Raw genomic sequence first — 22,336 nt, 5'->3', positions numbered from 1 at the left:
TAAATATCCGGAATCTTAATTTTAGTGTGATGATGAGAATCGCACCGCCTCCAAGAGGACTCGTGAGGTGGAGAACCTCCACAAGGTTTGCCTTTTAGTTTTTGTTTGATTATGACATGGGTTTTTTTAGAAAAATAATGAGCTGGTCTGGCATCCTTGCCAATATTTGGCTTGCCAAGTGGTGGTGCGGAAGGGCTTGTTCCCAAATGATTGCATCATAAATTTGTATATACATTAGCAATACTTATAGCCAACTCACGTTCGCGGTCCGACCATAGAACATCAGCCTGTAGGGACTGAGTCACCATATCACCTCAGTATGTATGAGCCCAAGCCCGATTAGCTATAGTGCTCTCTTTCCCTCCTGACCTTTACAGAGAGACAAGTGATCTGGTACCCTGGAACACAACACTCTTGATCCTCTCAGGAATTGCGATTACAGAACACACCCTTTCACTCGCTCACTCATACTTGTCCACAATAGGATAAGAAAGAAGCATGTAGGTGGACCACAAACCACTTTTGTTTCTGGCATGTGACCATTGAACAATGTGTCGGTGGTCCCACCTACCTGTTTAGGATAGGAGAGCCATGCAGGTGCTTTCTTTCTACTGCAGATTGTGCTGTATCTCAGGGCAAGGCCTGCAGCACAAGCTGCGGTAGAAAAAAGGAACTTTATGAACATCCATGCACGGTGTGCCAGGCACCATGTGATGGCTGGCACACAGTGCATGGATGTGTGAGGGCACTTAATGTGACCCCCAGGCCACTTTGAAGTGTCCCACTGGGACAAGGAGTCCTACTTGGGGCACCCAAAGTCTGTTTCCATCTGCCTTTATTGGTGGTAGGACCACCATGAAAAGACAGTCAGAAAGGGACATTTAAATCACTATGTAGTGCCTTCACAGACACCACCTCCATTGTAGCGCTAGGCATCCAACCCAGACTGACGGGATCTTGATTTCTGTCGGAGGCAGTGGTCTTTCCCTCCAACATCTGTGCTCCGACTGCTGGTATTATATTCCAGCTGTTGGATCGATGATCTGGATGTCATAAAAAAAGAGGCCCTATGTTAGAACCGGCTGTCTCTAGTTGGCAGAGGTATACACTTCTGACAAATAGGGACACTCCTTTTCTAGTCAGGGCAAGGGGATCACACCCTTCGATAACCCCTGCTCACCCCCTCGGTAGCTTGGCAGAGCAGTACAGGCTTATCTCAGAGGCTGTGCGTTAAGCAATTATGACCACATACAGTAATACAGTGAATACACTACAAATGGACACGACACCGTAGTATTATAAAAATAAGTATTTTTATATAAGGCTTAGCACAAGACCAAATAACGGCAAAACTGCACACAATCGGAATAAATACGTTTAGGAAGAAAAAAGGATAGTTCAAAGGTAGTTTCTTCTGTAGCACAAAAGTCTTTTAGTATCAAGCAAATCTTCTTCTTGGAAACACAGTTCTTAGCAACAGGGTAACTCACACGGGAGCTACACAACGCTGGGCAGAGATAATCCACAGGTTCGGCGTCGACCGCGAGGAGCGCTGCGTCGGGCCTGGAGTCACACGGACCCCCAACAACACAGTACCTTAGGAAAATGAAGCACACGATGATCAGCGGCGTCAAGCAATCCGGCGTCGCGTCTTCGGTGTCGATCAGGCCACAGCAGGCGTTGTCGATGATGCAGTTGCACAGAGTGAGCAGCGCTCACGGCGTCGAAGGGCACACGGTTGATGCGATCAGCAGCGGGGCAGACACGAGGTCCTCTGAAGTTAGAGCCGTACTCCTACTCACTGGCGTTGCTGCTGGCGTCGGTTGGGCCCAGCGTCCGATCGTCGTGGTTGCTGGTTCTTTCAGAGGTGCTGGATTCACACTTCCAGCGGATAGCACTTTTTAGCAGGTGAAGTCCTTTAGCCCTGTGACTTCAGCAGGAGACTGGCACTCTTCCAGTCCTTGGAGATTTTCTTAGCAAGCGTGAGAGTACACACACAGTTCCTCTCTCCTGGTTCCTTGGCAAAAATAAAGAAGCACGGCAGGATTCCCCCAACAACAGCACACTGGCAGAAGGGGTAAGCAGTCCTTTAGATCAGCAGGCTTCTTGTCCTTGGTTACAGGGTTCCTTGTCAGAAGTGATCTGATTTCCAAGTTCAGGGGTCCTTCTCTTATACCCCTTTTCGTCTTTGATCCCTTTGTCTATGCCGGGGATTTCCCAACATCCTGGGTCTGTGGTGGGTGGAGCTAGGCCGTAGCACCTGGCCTATTCATTGAGCCGGGCCGGGTCCTCAGACGCCCCGCAGGAGGTGGAGCCAGCCTTGACACCGGCAGGAGCAGAGCTATCGTCCTCCTGGCAGGAGGTGGGGCTAGGATCGTCCATGGCAGGCACAGAGCCATCAGTCGCTTGGCAGGAGGTGGAGCCACCATTGTATCAGGCAAGGCAGGCTATCAACAACTACTCTCCCCCTACTCTCAACTTAATGTGCCACTCATCCCACACTGACTCATCCAGACCTCTTGGAGCCACCCAGCTCCTGTCACACACACGCAAGACCAGCAGAGACCAGATATGGTTAGACAAGAAAATAGACACTTTCTAAAAGTGCTATTTTCGAACCCAGAGTCCAAAGACCATCCACACCAACGGATGCGTAATTAAACCCCGAGTTCAGGGATACCAAACTCGACATTGCACCATGCTCCCCGAGCCGGCTAGGATTATAGCGTTAATAATCCCGGCGGCCCATTCTATCCAACGGAGAGCAGGCTACCTCGCAATAGTGAAGCCCTAAGATGGCGGCACTTCACTATCAGGACATGCCAACTTGGTCAGGCTTGTCCTACCTTACACTTACAATGCACCCTGCCCATGGGCCTACCATAGGGGTGACTAACATGAAGTTAAGGGAAGGTTGGAGGGGCTGGCAAGTAGGTATACCTGCGCAGCCGACGTGACAGTGCAAGACTGCACGTGGGTCTCGCAATGACCGACCCGTAGACATTCTTTTACGAGGCCGCTCCTGTGGGTGGCACAACACGTGCTGCAAGCCCACGAGCGGCATTTGCATCTACAAGCCCCGGTACTCCTGGTGCACTAGACTAGGGACTGACAGTAAACCAAATAAGCCAAACATGGATACAATGGACACATCAATTTAACATCGGGAGCACTTGCGCTATGGCACTGATCAGCAGTGACACGGCGCCCAAAGCATATACCAGCAAAACATCGTCAAACAGTAGAGGCAAACAGAAAAAATGGAGGAGAGACTCAAGCCAATGATGTCAGGTCTAACACGTGTCCCCTCCAGCTGAAATGTGGGGAGAACTACCCTTAACCTAGGGAGTCCTCATCACTAAGGCGGAAAAATCTGGACAGACCATCAGCATTGGCGTGCTCTGTACCAGGGCGGTGTTCCACCGTAAAGTCCATCCCCTGTAGAGAAATGGACCACCTCAACAGTTTTGGATTCTCACCCCTCATTCGCATTAACCATCTGAGGGGCCTGTGGTCTGTCTGAACCCGGAAGTGAGCCCCAAACAGGTAGGGTCTTAGCTTCTTCAGCGCCCAGACCACAGCAAATGCTTCTCTCTCTATCGCACTCCACCTCGTTTCCCTGGGAAGTAACCTCCTACTGATGAAGGCTACAGGCAAGTCTCGGCCCTCTTCATTCACCTGAGCTAGAACAGCCCCCACGCCATGCTCTGAAGCGTCCGTCTGAACAATGAATTCTCTCGAAAAGTCGGGTGCCTGGAGTATAGGTGCTGTGCACATTGCAGCTTTCAGGGTGTCAAAGGCCGTTTGACAGGCATCAGTCCAGATCACGTTTCGTGGCTGCATCCTGGAAGTCAGCGAAGTCAAGGGGTGCACGACGTTGCCGTAATCCTTGACAAACCTCCTGTAATAACCTGTGAGTCCTAAGAAGGCTCTCACCTGCGTTTGGGTTTTGGGCGGTGCCCAAGCCAGGATGGTATCAATCTTGGGTTGCAGGGGGGCAACCTTGCCGCTCCCTACTTGGTGCCCCAAGTACACCACAGAACCCTGCCCAATCTGGCACTTACTGGCTTTGATTGTGAGGCCTGCTCCGCGCAGGGCCAACAACACTTCCTGGAGGTGGCGCAAGTGTTCCTCCCAGCTGGCGCTGAACACTGCGATGTCGTCCAGGTAGGCGGCACTGAAGTCCTCCAGTCCAGCCAAGACCTGGTTGACCAACCTCTGGAAGGTGGCAGGGGCATTCTTCATCCCAAAGGGCATCACCCGGAACTGGTATAGCCCATCTGGTGTGGAGAATGCTGACCTCTCTTTTGCCCCGTCAGTCAAGGCGATCTGCCAGTACCCAGACGTTAAATCAAACGTACTAAGGTACCGGGCAGCCCCCAACCGATCGATGAGCTCATCAGCTCTGGGGATGGGGTGCGCGTCAGTCTTCGTGACCGAATTGAGTCCTTGGTAATCCACGCAGAACCGGAGTTCTGGTGAAGCACCAGGCGCTGCAGCCTTCGGGACCAAGACCACTGGGCTGGCCCAAGGACTGCTAGAGGACTCAATCACCCCTAACGCGAACATTTTGGAGACCTCCTCCTTAATGTACGCTCGGACCTTGTCAGTCACCCTGTAAGCCTTGTGCTTCACAGGAGGGCTGTCTCCGGTGTCAACGTCATGGACACACCAATGTGTGACACCCGGAACCAAGGAAAACAGATCCGGGAATTGTCCCAACAGTTGGCGACAATCCTGTTTCTGTTCAAGGGTCAGTGGTTCAGAGAGGACCACACCATCCACCGACCCGTCTTGCTCTTTAGCACACAGGAGGTCAGGAAGAGGCTCGCTCTCCTCCTCCGTTCCATCATCTGTAGCTAGGAGCATGCCCACTTCGGACCTTTCTAAGTGGGGCTTCAAACGGTTGACATGCAGGACCCGCAAGGGGTTCCTGGGAGATTTCAAGTCCACCAAGTAGGTGACATCGCTCTTCTTCTCCACAACCTTAAACGGTCCAGTCCACCTGTCCTTGAGCGCACAAGGTTCCACAGGGGACATGACCCACACTTCCTGACCAGGCTGAAGCTCTACCAGAGTGGCATTCCGGTCGTACCAACGCTTCATCTCCTCCTGGCTGGCCTCCAGATTTGCCTGAGCAAGTTCTCTGAAGCGCCGAGTCTGGTTCCGAAAGGCCAGCATGTAGCTGTATACATCCTGGGGAGGTTTCCTGGGAGATTGCTCCCAGCCTTCTTTGACCAGACTCAGAGGTCCTCTTACCGGGTGACCGTATAAGAGCTCAAAGGGGCTGAACCCTAGAGACTTCTGCGGCACCTCACGGTAAGCAAACAACAGGCATGGCAAGAGGACGTCCCATTTCCGCCTCATTGGTTCTTCAAGACCCATAATCATGCCTTTCAGGGTCCGGTTGAATCTCTCAACCAGCCCATTTCCTTGAGGGTGGTAAGGAGTGGTGAACCTGTAGGTTACCCCACACTCCTTCCACAGAGACTTCATATAGTTCGAAATGAAGTTGGTCCCTCGGTCGGACACCACCTCTCTGGGGAACCCCATCCGGGAGAAAACACCCATCAGTGCCCGTCCCACCACGGGGGCCGTCACTGTTCTGAGAGGGATGGCTTCCGGGTACCTTGTGGCATGGTCCACCAAGACCAAGATGAACCTGTTGCCCAGGGCTGTCTTGGGGTCCAGGGGCCCAACAATGTCAATACCCACCCGGTCAAAGGGGGTGCTGACCACTGGAAAAGGTTGGAGGGGAGCCTTCTGCTTCCTTCCGCTTTTCCCACTCGCCTGGCAAGTGCGACAAGTCTTGCAATGGATGTCTACATCCCTACGCATCTGAGGCCAATAAAAATGGGTGACAAGCCTGTCATAGGTCTTGTCCTGCCCCAGATGTCCAGCTAACGGTACGTCATGAGCCAAACCCAGTAGGAAGGCTCTGAAGCGCTGGGGGACCACCAGCACACGGGCTGACCCAGGTTCAGCAGCCTTAGGCTCGCTATACAGGAGGTCGTTCTCCCAGTACACAAAATGTGACCCTGACTGATCACCTGAGGATTGGGCTGAGGCCTGCTGCCTCATGCCCACAAGAGAAGGGCACTCCTTCTGTTCCGCACAGAATTCCTCCCTGGAGGGACCACCATCCTGCTGCCAGTGGGTCAGCTCGGGCAGATCTCCCAGTTCGGCAATTTGTTCCCCTGTGGGCTCCAGGGCATCCCCCTCAGGGTCTACCTCCTTCTGGACCACGGGAACAACGGGGGCCGGTTTCCCGCGCCTCCTGCCTCTTCTCTTCACAGCTGGGTCCTGGGCCGTACTTTCAGGCTCCGGGACCCCATCACCACTCTTACTCGCTGTCATGGATCGAGTGGTTGCACACACCCACTCTGGTACACCCAACATTTTCAAGTGCGCCGCTCGCTCCACCTTAGCCCAAGGGGAGTCTTCCAAATCATTGCCCAGGAGACAATCGACAGGCATGGCGGGCCTCACAGCAACCTGAAGAGTACCTGAAACTCCCCCCATTCAAAGGAAACCTGAGCCACCTCACACTCTTTCTGGGAGTTATCGGCAGCTATCACGGGGTAGAATGCGTGGGGAACCACCTGCTCTCGGGACACCAAGTGACACTAGGCGTGGGCGGAAAATCCGTTTCGCTCGCGGATTTTGCGGATTTTCGGGAAATTCGCAATCCGCGAGATTCGCGAATCTCCCGCAAAATCCGCAAATCCGCGAGCAGCGGATTTTGCTCGCACTGCTCGCACTGTTCGCGTGAGTTCGCGGCTTCCCAGTACAACTTCGCGCCCCGCGAATAAGTGCTATATTGCAGAAATACGATCTTAGCAAAACTGAAACTACTTACCAGGTTCAAAAGTTCAGGCTCATCATTAGTAGCCATTTCCTGTAGTGCTTCCTGAGGGGCCCCTCCAGAGTTCAGTTGCCAGTTGCAACTATTATGTGACCCTGCTCTGAACCTCAGAATAGTTACACATATGCCACAAAGGTCCTGAATTACAGCTAAGGGAGACAAGCAGGAGCCAGGCTGGAAGTTAAAATCCATTAATCAGCCCCTAATTCATTATTGTCAGTTGGGGCAGGGCAGGTGTTGTAACTAATTTTGCAACAATGAAAGCACTTAGCAAGTGCAAAAGATCACTAATCAGGGCGCACTAAGGAAGCAGGTGCCAGCTAAAAAAATATTCTGTGACACATTAATCAGCCCCAAATTAATTCAGGTCACTTGAGGCAGGGAAGGTGTGCTTTGCTTTGCCGAAAATAATGTACACTGGACAACCAGAGGGTGTGGTGATGAAACAGAGGGTGGCATGGGTGGGCCAGAGGGTGGCATGAGTAGTCAGAGAGTGGCAGTGGTGACAGAGAGTGGCAGTGATGAAGAAGAGTGTCCCAAACAGGCTGGACACGTAGAAACAACAAGTTCGCAAAACTTGCGACCCGACAGGTAAGTTCGCAAATTGCGAAATTGTAAAAACCCTCGCGAACTGGCAGAAACACGGGCGAACACAAAAAAAAAAAATTCCGCAAATTCACGGAAATTCGCGGATTTTGCGGATTGCGAGTTCGCAAATCCGCAAAATTCGCGAACGCGAGATTCGCAAAATTCGCCCATGCTTAAGTGACACTTGACAGCTGTCACACTCGCTCCGGTGTCTCTGAGGGCTTCCACTCTATGGCCATTAATGGTCACCCACTGCCTATATTTACTAGTGTTACTAGGCAGAGGGGGTGGAGGGACCATTTGCATGTCTCCTAGCGAGACCAGGGACATTTCTGGGGGACCCCTCCCCCCATGGACAACCATCTCCTCCCCTCCCAAGGCTACACTTGCCAACTGACGAGGGGGTGCACGCGGCGGTGCATTCGAATCCTTCTTGGGACACTGGGGGTCATAAAACCGGTGTCCCACCTGCCCACAACCGTAGCAGGTTAGGGGGCCCCTATGAACAGGTTTACCCGTCGGGGCCCCTGACTTCTTCTCAGGGGGAGGCTGGTTCCCTTGGGGATTACTTTGGGGCCCTTTCTGAGACTCCTTCTGTTTACCCTTGTCCCCCCCACTCTTCTGCTGGGGACCCTGCCCACCTTTGGCTGAGTCTCCCACTGGACCCTTGTGGACCCTGGTACTGACCCAGCGGTCCGCCTCCTCAGCAAGTTTTCTAGGGTTAGATATCTTGCTATCAATCAGGTTCTGGCGCAGCTCTGGAAAACAGTTATTAGACAAGTGCTCCCAAGCAAACAAATCATAAAGAGCTTCATAACTTTCCACTTTGCTGCCCTTTACCCAACCATCCATGGCTCTGCAAAAATAAGACACATATTCAACCCACGTCGTACCAGGCAACTTCTTACATTCTCTAAAAGCTTGTCTGTACTGCTCGGGGGTTAAACCATATCGCAACATTAAAGCATCTTTCATATGAGCATACAACATCCTATCCGCTACAGGCATGTCTAACAGGGTATCTCTTCCCTCATTCACAAAGCGACCCCACAACCCCGCTCCCCAATTCTTCTCAGGGACCTGGTGGGCCAACAATGCTAACTCATATGCTTTAAACCATTGACCAATATCTTCATTCTTATTGTAATCTTTGATCACATCTTTCGGGAAGTAAAACTTAATTTCTGCAGGCTCGGATGGAATGCTGCCACCAGAGGGATTCAATTCTAACTTTTTAGCTTGGATATCCAGTTCCCTCAACCTGGCTTCACGCTCCAAAGCTAACTTCTCTCGTTCAAACTCCAACTTTTTGATCTCTAAATCAGCTTCCCTTCTACCTCTTGCATTTTCTAACTCCAACTGCCCATTTATCTTTAGCCTTGCCATCTCCATGTTGTAAGCTCGCTCTTTCGCCCTTTCTTCTCTTTCTTCAGGGGAAAGACCTTTGGAGGAAACACTGCTTCCGGGAGAGGGCATAGGTCCATTCACTGGCACCTCCTCATCCCCTTCCTCTGTGGGTACCACCACCACATCAGAGGGATTTCTGGATTCCCACCAGGCCTGCAATGCTTTATAAAAATCATCTTTTCGCGAGAGGCCGGTGGTAGGAACTTCAAACTGGTTGCAAAAGTGTTTCAGCTCATCTTTCTTGTATCTTTTTAGCTTACTCCTCTCGAACTCCTCCACAACAACGATAGCAGGGGCAGTGACTCCGTTGTCACTCATGGTTAAAACTGGCAGTGTTCAGAAAATCAAGTTTCAGGAAAGTGGAGAACAAAAAATAGAATCCTTCCAAATCAGATTGTGACTGCGTTATGGTCTGCTTTCACTACGTAGCGCACACTAATCACTGTACATGGGTCATAAATGCAAGGTCCAAATCCTCACCGCTGCATCCAATGTTAGAACCGGCTGTCTCTAGTTGGCAGAGGTATACACTTCTGACAAATAGGGACACTCCTTTTCTAGTCAGGGCAAGGGGATCACACCCTTCGATAACCCCTGCTCACCCCCTCGGTAGCTTGGCAGAACAGTACAGGCTTATCTCAGAGGCTGTGCGTTAAGCAATTATGACCACATACAGTAATACAGTGAATACACTACAAATGGACACGACACCGTAGTATTATAAAAATAAGTATTTTTATATAAGGCTTAGCACAAGACCAAATAACGGCAAAACTGCACACAATCGGAATAAATACGTTTAGGAAGAAAAAAGGATAGTTCAAAGGTAGTTTCTTCTGTAGCACAAAAGTCTTTTAGTATCAAGCAAATCTTCTTCTTGGAAACACAGTTCTTAGCAACAGGGTAACGCACACGGGAGCTACACAACGCTGGGCAGAGATAATCCACAGGTTCGGCGTCGACCGCGAGGAGCGCTGCGTCGGGCCTGGAGTCACACGGACCCCCAACAACACAGTACCTTAGGAAAATGAAGCACACGATGATCAGCGGCGTCGAGCAATCCGGCGTCGCGTCTTCGGTGTCGATCAGGCCACAGCAGGCGTTGTCGATGATGCAGTTGCACAGAGTGAGCAGCGCTCACGGCGTCGAAGGGCACACGGTTGATGCGATCAGCAGCGGGGCAGACACGAGGTCCTCTGAAGTTAGAGCCGTACTCCTACTCACTGGCGTTGCTGCTGGCGTCGGTTGGGCCCAGCGTCCGATCGTCGTGGTTGCTGGTTCTTTCAGAGGTGCTGGATTCACACTTCCAGCGGATAGCACTTTTTAGCAGGTGAAGTCCTTTAGCCCTGTGACTTCAGCAGGAGACTGGCACTCTTCCAGTCCTTGGAGATTTTCTTAGCAAGCGTGAGAGTACACACACAGTTCCTCTCTCCTGGTTCATTGGCAAAAATAAAGAAGCACGGCAGGATTCCCCCAACAACAGCACACTGGCAGAAGGGGTAAGCAGTCCTTTAGATCAGCAGGCTTCTTGTCCTTGGTTACAGGGTTCCTTGTCAGAAGTGATCTGATTTCCTAGTTCAGGGGTCCTTCTCTTATACCCCTTTTCGTCTTTGATCCCTTTGTCTATGCCGGGGATTTCCCAACATCCTGGGTCTGTGGTGGGTGGAGCTAGGCCGTAGCACCTGGCCTATTCATTGAGCCGGGCCGGGTCCTCAGACGCCCCGCAGGAGGTGGAGCCAGCCTTGACACCGGCAGGAGCAGAGCTATCGTCCTCCTGGCAGGAGGTGGGGCTAGGATCGTCCATGGCAGGCACAGAGCCATCAGTCGCTTGGCAGGAGGTGGAGCCAGCATTGTATCAGGCAAGGCAGGCTATCAACAACTACTCTCCCCCTACTCTCAACTTAATGTCCCACTCATCCGACACTGACTCATCCAGACCTCTTGGAGCCACCCAGCTCCTGTCACACACACGCAAGACCAGCAGAGACCAGATATGGTTAGACAAGAAAATAGACACTTTCTAAAAGTGCTATTTTCGAACCCAGAGTCCAAAGACCATCCACACCAACGGATGCGTAATTAAACCCCGAGTTCAGGGATACCAAACTCGACATTGCACCATGCTCCCCGAGCCGGCTAGGATTATAGCGTTAATAATCCCGGCGGCCCATTCTATCCAACGGAGAGCAGGCTACCTCGCAATAGTGAAGCCCTAAGATGGCGGCACTTCACTATCAGGACATGCCAACTTGGTCAGGCTTGTCCTACCTTACACTTACAATGCACCCTGCCCATGGGCCTACCATAGGGGTGACTAACATGAAGTTAAGGGAAGGTTGGAGGGGCTGGCAAGTAGGTATACCTGCGCAGCCGACGTGACAGTGCAAGACTGCACGTGGGTCTCGCAATGACCGACCCGTAGACATTCTTTTACGAGGCCGCTCCTGTGGGTGGCACAACACGTGCTGCAAGCCCACGAGCGGCATTTGCATCTACAAGCCCCGGCACTCCTGGTGCACTAGACTAGGGACTGACAGTAAACCAAATAAGCCAAACATGGATACAATGGACACATCAATTTAACATCGGGAGCACTTGCACTATGGCACTGATCAGCAGTGACACGGCGCCCAAAGCATATACCAGCAAAACATCGTCAAACAGTAGAGGCAAACAGAAAAAATGGAGGAGAGACTCAAGCCAATGATGTCAGGTCTAACACCCTAAATTTACAACATTTATATAAACTATTCTGATTTAATATGCAATAATTGCACCACATTTAGAAACAAATAGACATCAATAATATCATAAACATGGTTAATAAACCATTTAGTATGAAAAGCCCTGTCATGTTATCTCACAGATCTGCCTTTCCGCTCCTGCACTGCTGAAACAAACTGGTTATATAGTATAGATTTCTAGGTTCAGTGGACCTCATACCTTAAAATACATAGGTGAAAGTTCCACATCTCAGCTGATGCAGCACTCTCCTCTCAGGACCTTCACTCGTGTATGTTTTTTCCAGAACCCCTGTTTTCTGTTATATGACAAAATATGTGTATTCAAAAACAGCAGCTGCATTCCTTTATTATGTCTAGGTGCTAGTGTCTGACCAGAGCGAATAACTAGGGGTAATGTTGTTTGGCCTTGCCTAGGCTGTTCAGACTAAATCCCAGTAAAAAAATAAAATACAAAAACATGCTGGTTCCGTATGGAAGTATAATGTGGCACAAAGGCAAGCATGATAATTCAGTAACTAGTGCAAAAATGCAGCCTACAGCATAGATAATTGGCTAACATAGGGAAAACAACAATCGGCCATGTGAGAAACACACAACAATTCCACCGCACAAACATGCTGTTTCCCATGCTGCATCTGAGACCATGGGTGGGAGAGAAAGCCAGGATTGGCCAATAGAGTGCTGCACGCCCCCTGGTGGTCATCTCCCACCGGAGCATGCTGCTGGAGAGCTGCCCATCAGTGCGGTAATGGAAGGGAAAGTGATTGACTTTCTTCCCCTGAAAGGGTGTGATACATATTGGTCGTAGTGCAGACGCCACACATGGTAAAAGCAGCTAGTCTGCACAGTCTCCACACTAAAGGGTAAGAGATCTGCCAATAACTGAAACTGCTGGCCAAGTGCCTGGAGCATTGGGAGAGATTCCAGCAGGGAAAGGAAAAGTTTGTGAGGTGGACGTGGCGCACTCCCTAGTGGGTGAAGAAGTAGTGGTTGTCACTGCAGCGGCCCTGCTATCCCTGAGTGAGACCAAGGCACCAATGGATACAGAGGCCACCTCCCTTTCAGTTACCATGGTCGAGCCTATGACCCATTACAGTACTGGGAAGGTTGCACAGCCCTAGTGGTAAGCTTCCGCTACCACCAGTAAAAGGAAATCCTCACCTCCCATGATGACCCCATTTGCACCCTGCATACTTTGGCCAGGAGAAGAGAAATTGTGATAGAGGCTACAGAACCTAGGTGCTTCAATCAAATAAATCAGGAGATAAAATACCTCCACCAAAATTTGAGAGAGCAGTAACTTCCATGAGCAAAGAAAGGAGAACGTGTGCTTTGAAGGGAGGAAGAGAGATGCAAGGAAGAACCTGCCAATTGTCCCCAAAGTACACCATTACCTACCTGCACCATAATGAGTCAGCATTGCCTATCCGATTGGCGACACATAATAGCCACTGCAACCAAAGTTAAAGAGAAGCACTTGGAGGGAATAATCCGAAAAGAGAGGGAACACCATCAAGTAAGAGTTCCAAGAAGATCCCTAGGGAGTAAACATGCGAAGTATTGGTAGATGCCACATCAACATGAAAAGAAGACTCATAGTCATACAGACACAACAGGACAGGCAAACGTTCCGTGAAGAGAAAAGGTACAGTCTTACAGAGAGGATAGGACCTACAAGAGGTCCATGATAAGATAACCAGCAACACATGGTCAAAGCTACCTGGCACCAGAAGAAATAAAAGCACATGCAACATAATGCTGAGTGCTACATTGCAACAGAGAACTGGAAAAAAAGAAGGGGAGAGAAGGGTGTGTGATGAGACCTGTCAACTAAAGAACTCGATTGACCACAGGTGCACAAGAGAAATGATCAAGGGTGACAAGACCAAGGACTCATGCCATGACATGAGGGTGCACCTACCGACACAAGCAAGCCACTGACCTGGAGAGATGTCACTGGAGACAGCCCAGCCCGAGAACCAAGAATAAGCTATATGCGCAAACCACATAGCTTCATCACGCTTCCCAGTGCAACCGTCCGGCCACAGTCACTAGCTGCTTGATGAATGATGGCACCCCTGCTTAGACCTGCACATGCCATAGAAGAAGAACAGCACCAGCAACATATGAGCTACAGAGCTACAAAACCCTCCAGTTGTAGAGCACACCCGACCATGAGTCATTTACTTTTGTGGTTGCATGAGTGACTCCGCTGTGACTCTGATGGCAGACCTGCAGCACCCCAGTACGGCCTACATGCAGCCCAGCACAAAGTGCTCCCGGGACAACCTTTTGAAAAGGGGTTCAAGGAAATCCCAGCATGAGAGATTGACCTGAATTCGCCTCAGTCTCTACAAGCTTGTCCTCCATGGAGTCAAGATACCTAAAGAGAAAGATCTGCAGCAGACTCCACCAATGCTCCTGATGCACTCCTGTTTGAACTGTTAAGACTAACTACGCCACCGCAAGATCAGGCGGGACTGACCAACATTACATGCGTGGACCTTATTCCAACCGACATGCTGGCGAACGATTCGGACTTCCACACCCATGTTTGTTTACAGAATCAGCTGAATAAATCATGGATGTGAGCAGCGATGTAAGAGGGCTGCCAGCTTCACCTGTCCTGCAGATTGCCTCTAGAGGGTAAGAGATTCAGTGGTGTCCAGTTTTGTTTGTTTACTTTCACAGGTTGGACTCGTTGTCCCTTCATTTCGATTTTGGGTGTAATATAGTCTCCTGCTAGATACAACTGTTTCAGCCCCTCCTTGAGGGCTGGTCTTACACCCATCCCACATCCATCGAACACAGCCCGCACTGGCCAGGTGATCCTGGCAATACACAGGCATATGTGCTTGTGGCCAGTTCTCCACCCCGATACTAGTGTCCTTGTCGTTCTTCATTTAGAATGTGGGCCAAGGACCCAGGACACCACAGGCAGATATTCAGAAGTATTTGTGTCTGCCTCCTTAATATCAATGCTATCTCAAGTGGCAAAATGTAATGCATTGAATCGAATTTGTCAAATAGCTCCACATGAAAACCTAATAATCTGCAAATGTATAGTGGTTGTTATTTCAGCAGACATTTTGGACTTCAACATATTTCTGAAACTCTGTTATATAAATTGAGATCAACTTCAAACCAAGCATCGTCTTTTTAAAAAAATAATGACAACATAAAAATGCTCTTTGTCATTTCTTGTTCAGTCTTTAACACGTTATAATTTGTAAATAAATGTTTCGATTAATATATCAAAGGTGTTGCCAACTAGCCTACAAGAGTGTTTATAGAGGATCTCTGGTTGACTCTGACACATTCCCAGATCTTACGAAGGGTCTAAGTTAGACTTTGGTAGACCTGGGGGCATATTACCAACAACTAGCGATAATTATCGCTATGTTAGTTTAGCGGCGATATTTTTATCGCCGAGGTGCGGCGGTTTTTATCGCTTAGGAACCTTGCTATTATCAAGGTTTATCTCCTAAGCGATAAAAATCGTTTGAAATGCATGAATATCGCTGAAAAGTCAGCGATATTCATGCATTACCTAGCTAATGCTCTTAGCCATGTTATCCACCTACCATTGGATAACATGGCTAAGAACTGCTCTGGGGCATATCTCCAAAGTTGGTGATAGGAGAAAGCGATGTTAGCGACTTTTTCCAGTCACTAACATCTTGGCATGCCCACTTTGCATGTCATTAGTGATAACTATCAATGATATGCAAAGCGGGGCCCAAGATGGTAGCTATCTCCTACTAGCTGTCGCTAACTGGTGTTAGCGACAGCTAGGTAATAGGGAGATAATTTTATCTGCGCTTTCTTGGCTTTTAAAGTCAAAAAAGCGGAGATAAACCCCCTTGATAATATGCCCCCTGGTTTCTTCATTACAAAAGTGAGGCTTGTAAAAAGGCAGACTGGACATACTTCACTTTTGTGTCACAGTTCTTATGGGCAAATTCTAAAATAGGCCCAAAGTGTCCTAGCCAAAAGAGCTTTGTGCCTCGACTATCTATGTTATAAATGTCCTCTGTAAAGCACCATCCATCTCTTTGCCTTGTCTCCACATAACTGATTTAACATTCAGATTTCTTTCCATCTGTGTTTGGTCTGAGGTGATGGGAATTCTAATTTTAAAGGTGAGTGTGTCCAGCCCTTATTTTATATTTTTGGGCACAAATTGTAAGTACTCTGGTGGAAAAGGGCTTCTAGAAATGAGATACACTCATACAGACACACATTTCTGAAAGATGTGATACGTGTTAGCAGGACATGCACACAAGAATAATAGTTGAATTGAGTTACATACAGCTGATTTCCAATGTATAACCAATTTAGCATATCATCCCAGCCAATCGTTTACTGTTGAACAAGGTCTTCAAGATAGAGGAACTGAGTGGCAAGCAAACTTATCAAGCATGGCGTTAACATTATCGCCGTTTTAGCGGCAGAAAACTGCTGCTGAAGCGGCGATAATGGGCTTGATAATATGGCGTAGAGAATGCCCATAGAAGCCCATGTTCACACCAGAACATGTGCTTCTATGGGAATTCACTAGGGCATATTATCAAGCTCATTATCGCCACTTTAGCGGCAGTTTCCTGCCGCTAAAGTGGTGATAATGTTAACGTTGTTTTTTGATAATATGCCCCTAAGAAAGAGCACACACACCATTGGCCCAGCCGCCCATAACATATGGGACCCATTACATATGTCATTCTATTGCTGGCTTCATAGCATACCGAAAAATTGCCAATGGACCGCAGTTATAAATGGTTTCCAGCATCATCCTCTGTTTGTTCTGTTCTTGCAAAATTAAACCCATTTTGTCATTGTCAGACAACCAAATTACCATAGGCGACATTCCTAGACAAACAACTAGTCGGAGGCCAAATTGTTTTTCGGGTTTACGGCACCTGTGTATTTAAGAGGTATCATTTACTAGACGCTTATACCACTATCCACTTTGATTGTTATTAACTGTGATTCATTTTATATGAATACATCTCGATTATTCATGCTACCCCGGCCTCCAACACTGCATTACATAGAAGTCAGGTAGCGCCAGTTTCCAGCTATTAAAAAAAATGAGTTAGCCAAATTTCAAATCGGTCCAAAATATTGATAATTCGAGTTTGTTTCTATTGAATTCAACTTGGGATACAAAAAACATAGTTGACAAACAACAAGGCAGAATGAATAATAAAAGGCACATGTGGTTCTCATAGTATTGACAGTAATTGTGTGCATTATGTGCCTGAAAATGTTCAATGTTCTGTGTTTGAGTTTGGCTGTCTCTGGACCCAGTGTAGAAACAATATATGTATTATTTTTATTAAACTCATGTCCGTCATCAACTAATGGTTTTTATTTTTAGTGAGGATAGATTAATGTGTGACTGACAGTCATATATGTCAAAGATGCTAAATTGCAAATGCTAATGCTTTCTATAATCTGAATTAGTAGATTAGCCTGCCAGTCACAGTCTAATAAACAATACCACATAGAACTCAGATCCATTGTTGCAGAACTAATGAGTTACTTAAATGGACCAGACCAGTGACATGATAATGAGTCGTAAAGAAGGGATTATTATTCAATGCATTGGAATTAAAAAATATACACTAGTAGTGCATGTTATATAGGTTTACCATGAACAGGTATTCTTTAGCACATTATGACACTGTACAAGAATGCATCTGAAACAGATGCAGTACTCCTTGCATCGTTAAATACATTTTAAGAATTCCCCTGATACTAAAACAGGTTTAGAAATATTTACAACCCATTGTCGTTTAACCGAATGAAATTATAAATGCACATTCTCCACCAAAAACAATAATTAAGCACTTGCCTGGAGCTGAAAATGTGGCTGCTGCCAGCTAAGTCACCACTGGTGTGTGGACTCATCAGCATAGGTGCATTGTATCCCAAATTTATTATTTCTTAACATTTACAGTGTATGCCCTATGTGCAGATTACAGATTTTGCGACTCTGCGAGACTCCCACATTGTCAGTTTTAAATCAGTTGTCTTCCTTAACATACTGACGAATATATTTGCTGATACCGGGAGTGGAGTGACTGTGTGCACTGCGTTCTTGGTGGCAGGAAACAATATGCAGGTTTGTAGGACATTAGTTTTGAAATGTTTCCGCTCCTTGAGCCACGGAGAAGCACACTTGTGTAATATTGTTGAAGATTTTGTGCATGCTCGAAAATTAGAGTTGAATGCAGAACAACTCGCTGCTGTGTATCCTTCGTTCTGCTGCTTGTGCTGGCTGAGCCCTTGTTCGAGGAAAGGGCTGTTTAGCGCTTACTGTCTGAAGCGCCTGGAGCGCCTGAAGCGCCACTGAGCTGTGCTCTTCTTTCGGCTCGAGTGCACGCACCATCACAGCTCGCGTTTCCCGCTGCGCGGGAAACACTCGCATTCCTTGGTCGGCGGACTGCGACACCTAAAGAACTTCAGGAACCACAAACCTCTTGGCCCTGGAGCACCGCCCTGACACGCCCCCCTCACCTGCCGATAATTGAGGAGGAGGCGCGCTGGACTGGGTTGAATGCAGAACAACTCGCTGCTGTGTATCCTTCGTTCTGCTGCTTGTGCTGGCTGAGCCCTTGTTCGAGGAAAGGGCTGTTTAGCGCTTACTGTCTGAAGCGCCTGGAGCGCCTGAAGCGCCACTGAGCTGTGCTCTTCTTTCGGCTCGAGTGCACGCACCATCACAGCTCGCGTTTCCCGCTGCGCGGGAAACACTCGCATTCCTTGGTCGGCGGACTGCGACACCTAAAGAACTTCAGGAACCACAAACCTCTTGGCCCTGGAGCACCGCCCTGACACGCCCCCCTCACCTGCCGATAATTGAGGAGGAGGCGCGCTGGACTGGGTTGAATGCAGAACAACTCGCTGCTGTGTATCCTTCGTTCTGCTGCTTGTGCTGGCTGAGCCCTTGTTCGAGGAAAGGGCTGTTTAGCGCTTACTGTCTGAAGCGCCTGGAGCGCCTGAAGCGCCACTGAGCTGTGCTCTTCTTTCGGCTCGAGTGCACGCACCATCACAGCTCGCGTTTCCCGCTGCGCGGGAAACACTCGCATTCCTTGGTCGGCGGACTGCGACACCTAAAGAACTTCAGGAACCACAAACCTCTTGGCCCTGGAGCACCGCCCTGACACGCCCCCCTCACCTGCCGATAATTGAGGAGGAGGCGCGCTGGACTGGGTTGAATGCAGAACAACTCGCTGCTGTGTATCCTTCGTTCTGCTGCTTGTGCTGGCTGAGCCCTTGTTCGAGGAAAGGGCTGTTTAGCGCTTACTGTCTGAAGCGCCTGGAGCGCCTGAAGCGCCACTGAGCTGTGCTCTTCTTTCGGCTCGAGTGCACGCACCATCACAGCTCGCGTTTCCCGCTGCGCGGGAAACACTCGCATTCCTTGGTCGGCGGACTGCGACACCTAAAGAACTTCAGGAACCACAAACCTCTTGGCCCTGGAGCACCGCCCTGACACGCCCCCCTCACCTGCCGATAATTGAGGAGGAGGAACGCGCATCGCGGGACGCGCGCGGGCGACGCCGGGCTAAGCCCGGGCAAAGGGCGGGCCCTCTGTGGCCCTCAGTGTCCGAGGTAGGCCGGGCTGGGCCCGGTCCCCTTATATTTCATTTTATACACTGTTATTACTTGTTTGCATTTGTGCCCACTTGAGTAGAAGGGTAAATTGATGCAAGTACTGTGAAAGCTATACTGCACCCTGGTCCGACCTGGTCCGACAGGGACTGAAGTTATTCCAGACTTTTATACGTTTTATATTTCTACATTTCTTTTTAAACTTATTACTGTGGAAAATGTCTAAAACATTACGATCAGGAAGGGTAGTGGGAGAAAAACCTGCCCGAAAATCAACTACCATCCGTACAAGAAACAAGTCAGTAAATAACCCACCTTTGAAAGGACAATGTCAGTTATCTGATCTTTGGGATCTATCTGGTATAAAAAAAACTAAATGTGCGACTATAGATAATCCGACTATAGATAATCCAGATACTAAAGTCCTGGAAGTACACTTACCAACTACCACTGACCCCCGATCTCCCCAGGTCCAGCAGGGGGCCCCCCAAACTATGGTAGGGGGGTCTCCCTTTCGGGACCATACAGACGGGAAGCTGATGATTGGAAGTGAGCCAGTAAACATACCATCGATTCCTCAGTTACCTATGAATGACAGGCCGGAGGATGATCTATCTGCACTATCCATTGATCTGGAACTATGGGGACGCTACGTAAGCCCTGCTAAAGTGGAATCTCTGGAGCAATTTAAAGTTCCGGGGGGAGCCACCCCATCAGGGTTAATGCTGTATAGTAGCACCCCGTCGTTAAATAGACATGAAATATCTGACTTGCTAAACTCCTCCAAGAGCCCCGACCTTAATCTCCTGGATAATATTTGCACTGCGGAAGCGCGAGAAAAGCCGATATCTGAGTCCATGATCGCGCTGGAACAACTTCTTGCTTCAATTTTGCTGCTTCTAGGGAAATTTGTAGGCAGCTCGGACTGTATTCTTGAATCAGTTACCCAAATCCTAAAGTTATTGCTGCAGAAAGTGCCGGATATGAATGAGGCCGCTCCCCCTAAGCCTGAACAATTTGTATCTGAGGGGAAAAACACAGACATTAGAAGCGAACTAGAGGGGAAAAACACAGTCATTAGAAGCGAACTAGATAGGAAAAATGAAGTCCCTTCTATGGTCCCTCATAAGGAGGTGCCTCATACTGCAGCATCTAACTGTATCAAAAATATAGTTCTGGAGATAGAGGAGGAGGATAAAGTCTTGCCTGGCCCCAAAACGGTCCAGGAGTTATTTCCTATCTTTGTCCCAGAATGCGGAAAAGATCTCCTGGCCGACAAACCTGAGGTCAATGAAGAAAAGAAAATATATGGCAAACAAAAAAGTACCAAAGCCAGTAAGAGGAAACCAATTCGAAAATATAGAAAGAAGAAGCAACGGAGGATCATTTTCCAAAAATGCACAGAGGCAAGGGAGAATGAAATAAGGAATGGGGAATCCTTATCTACTTCCTTAAAAGTGGAAATGGATGTGAACTTAACCGCTTCAACCTCAGTGGAGGAGGAAAATGAACAATGTAGCCTGCTTACCCAGGAAGATTTACCACAAATTGGGGGCTCTCTCCCAGGCTCTCCTTCACGGAGTGCACTAGGAGGACCAACTTCTTATCCATCCAGGACTTTAAACCCTTTGGCCCCCCCCCCTTTGTGGTAACAATTGATTCTGAAAATTCTTGCCCTCTGGCCCGGCCTGTAAATATGCCAAAGGCCCCTGTGGATGTGCGTGTATTAGATTTTGTGCCATTATTCAATACTGATCTTTTGTTAAATAGAGCCTGGCTTCTCAAGCGTTTCAGCGAGGTTGAAAGTCTCTATCACATTCAGTCTAGAGACATAGAACTGGTGTCTCTGTTGGGTGGAAGTCGGGTTTTGAGTATTCGGGTGAAATTCTATTCCCCTATCATAACAAATTTGATACTAGAACAGGCTGAAAATTTTCAACGTTTAGGTATTGATATTCTCCCTATCTCTACCCCAGGCAAGCCAAACTCTCTCAGTAAGCAGGGGTTGGGGGGTGGTGAGCACAACGGGGTAACCTCTCCTCTGAGAGACCTGAAAATTTGGGTTTCCAGGGGAAAACGTTCAGTATCGCACGTGAAGCCTCTTCCACTAATTGAGAGTTCCACACTCAATGATGACAATAATCGGTGGAATTGGCTCCATAGTGCATTGTCAACAAAAACTAAGGATAACCCCAAATTGTTCCACCATCTTTAACCCAGCATTAAACATAATCTCCTGGAACGCGGCCGGATTCCACAGCAGCCCGGAGAAAATGGCCTTTTTATCCACTCTGGAGGCTGATATATTGTGCATTCAGGAAACATGATGCATAGATAGGTTAACGCCTTTAAAAGATTTCTATGTTTTGGAAGTTCCGGCTGCGCCCTCTAAGAAAGGGCATGCTAGGGGGGGGCTCGCCTGTTTACTGTCAAATAAGTTTCAATGGAGATTTGCTCATTATATAGATCCCAGTAGACTTTTCCACACAATAATATTAGAAAATTTGTTCCATGATAATGTAAAATACCCCATGGTAATTTTTAATGTGTATATTCCGCCTGAGGAATGTTTTAATGATAAATTGCAGCGGGTTCTCCAGTATATGGAAAAGATAAAAAATTCCCCTCCTTTTCCTGTAATTTTGCTTATTGGTGATTTGAATTGCAAAATTTCAAACGCTAGTCTAAAACTCTTTAGGGATAAAGTTAAGGAGGAAGTACATTGCATCCCCCAGACACTTTTCCCGGAAAACTTAAGGACAAATAAAAGGGGGAAGACCTTGTTAAAAGAACTAGCGATCGGGGATGGTATTATCTTAAATGGAAGATTTCCATCTGACGTCCCCGCAAATTATACCCACAAATCCCCCTTTGGGTCATCAATTTTGGACTATGCTATCGCCAGCTATGGTCTGTTTCCCCAGATTCTTGACTTAAAGATCATACCCACGATTCTGAGTGACCATAGTATATTGTTACTATCAGTTTCTTTAAACTCTCTGAATACGGCGTCCTGGTCGCTAAATGGCAAGGAGGTTACCTTCCACTCCACATCTGGAAGATGCTTCTGGAATAATGCTGCCATCAATGGGGTGCAGGATCTATTGGCCGATACCCT

The sequence above is a fragment of the Lissotriton vulgaris genome, chromosome 12, assembly GCF_964263255.1.
Source record: "Lissotriton vulgaris chromosome 12, aLisVul1.2, whole genome shotgun sequence".
Classification (NCBI taxonomy): domain Eukaryota; kingdom Metazoa; phylum Chordata; class Amphibia; order Caudata; family Salamandridae; genus Lissotriton; species Lissotriton vulgaris.
Note: the sequence above shows the minus strand (reverse complement) of the source record.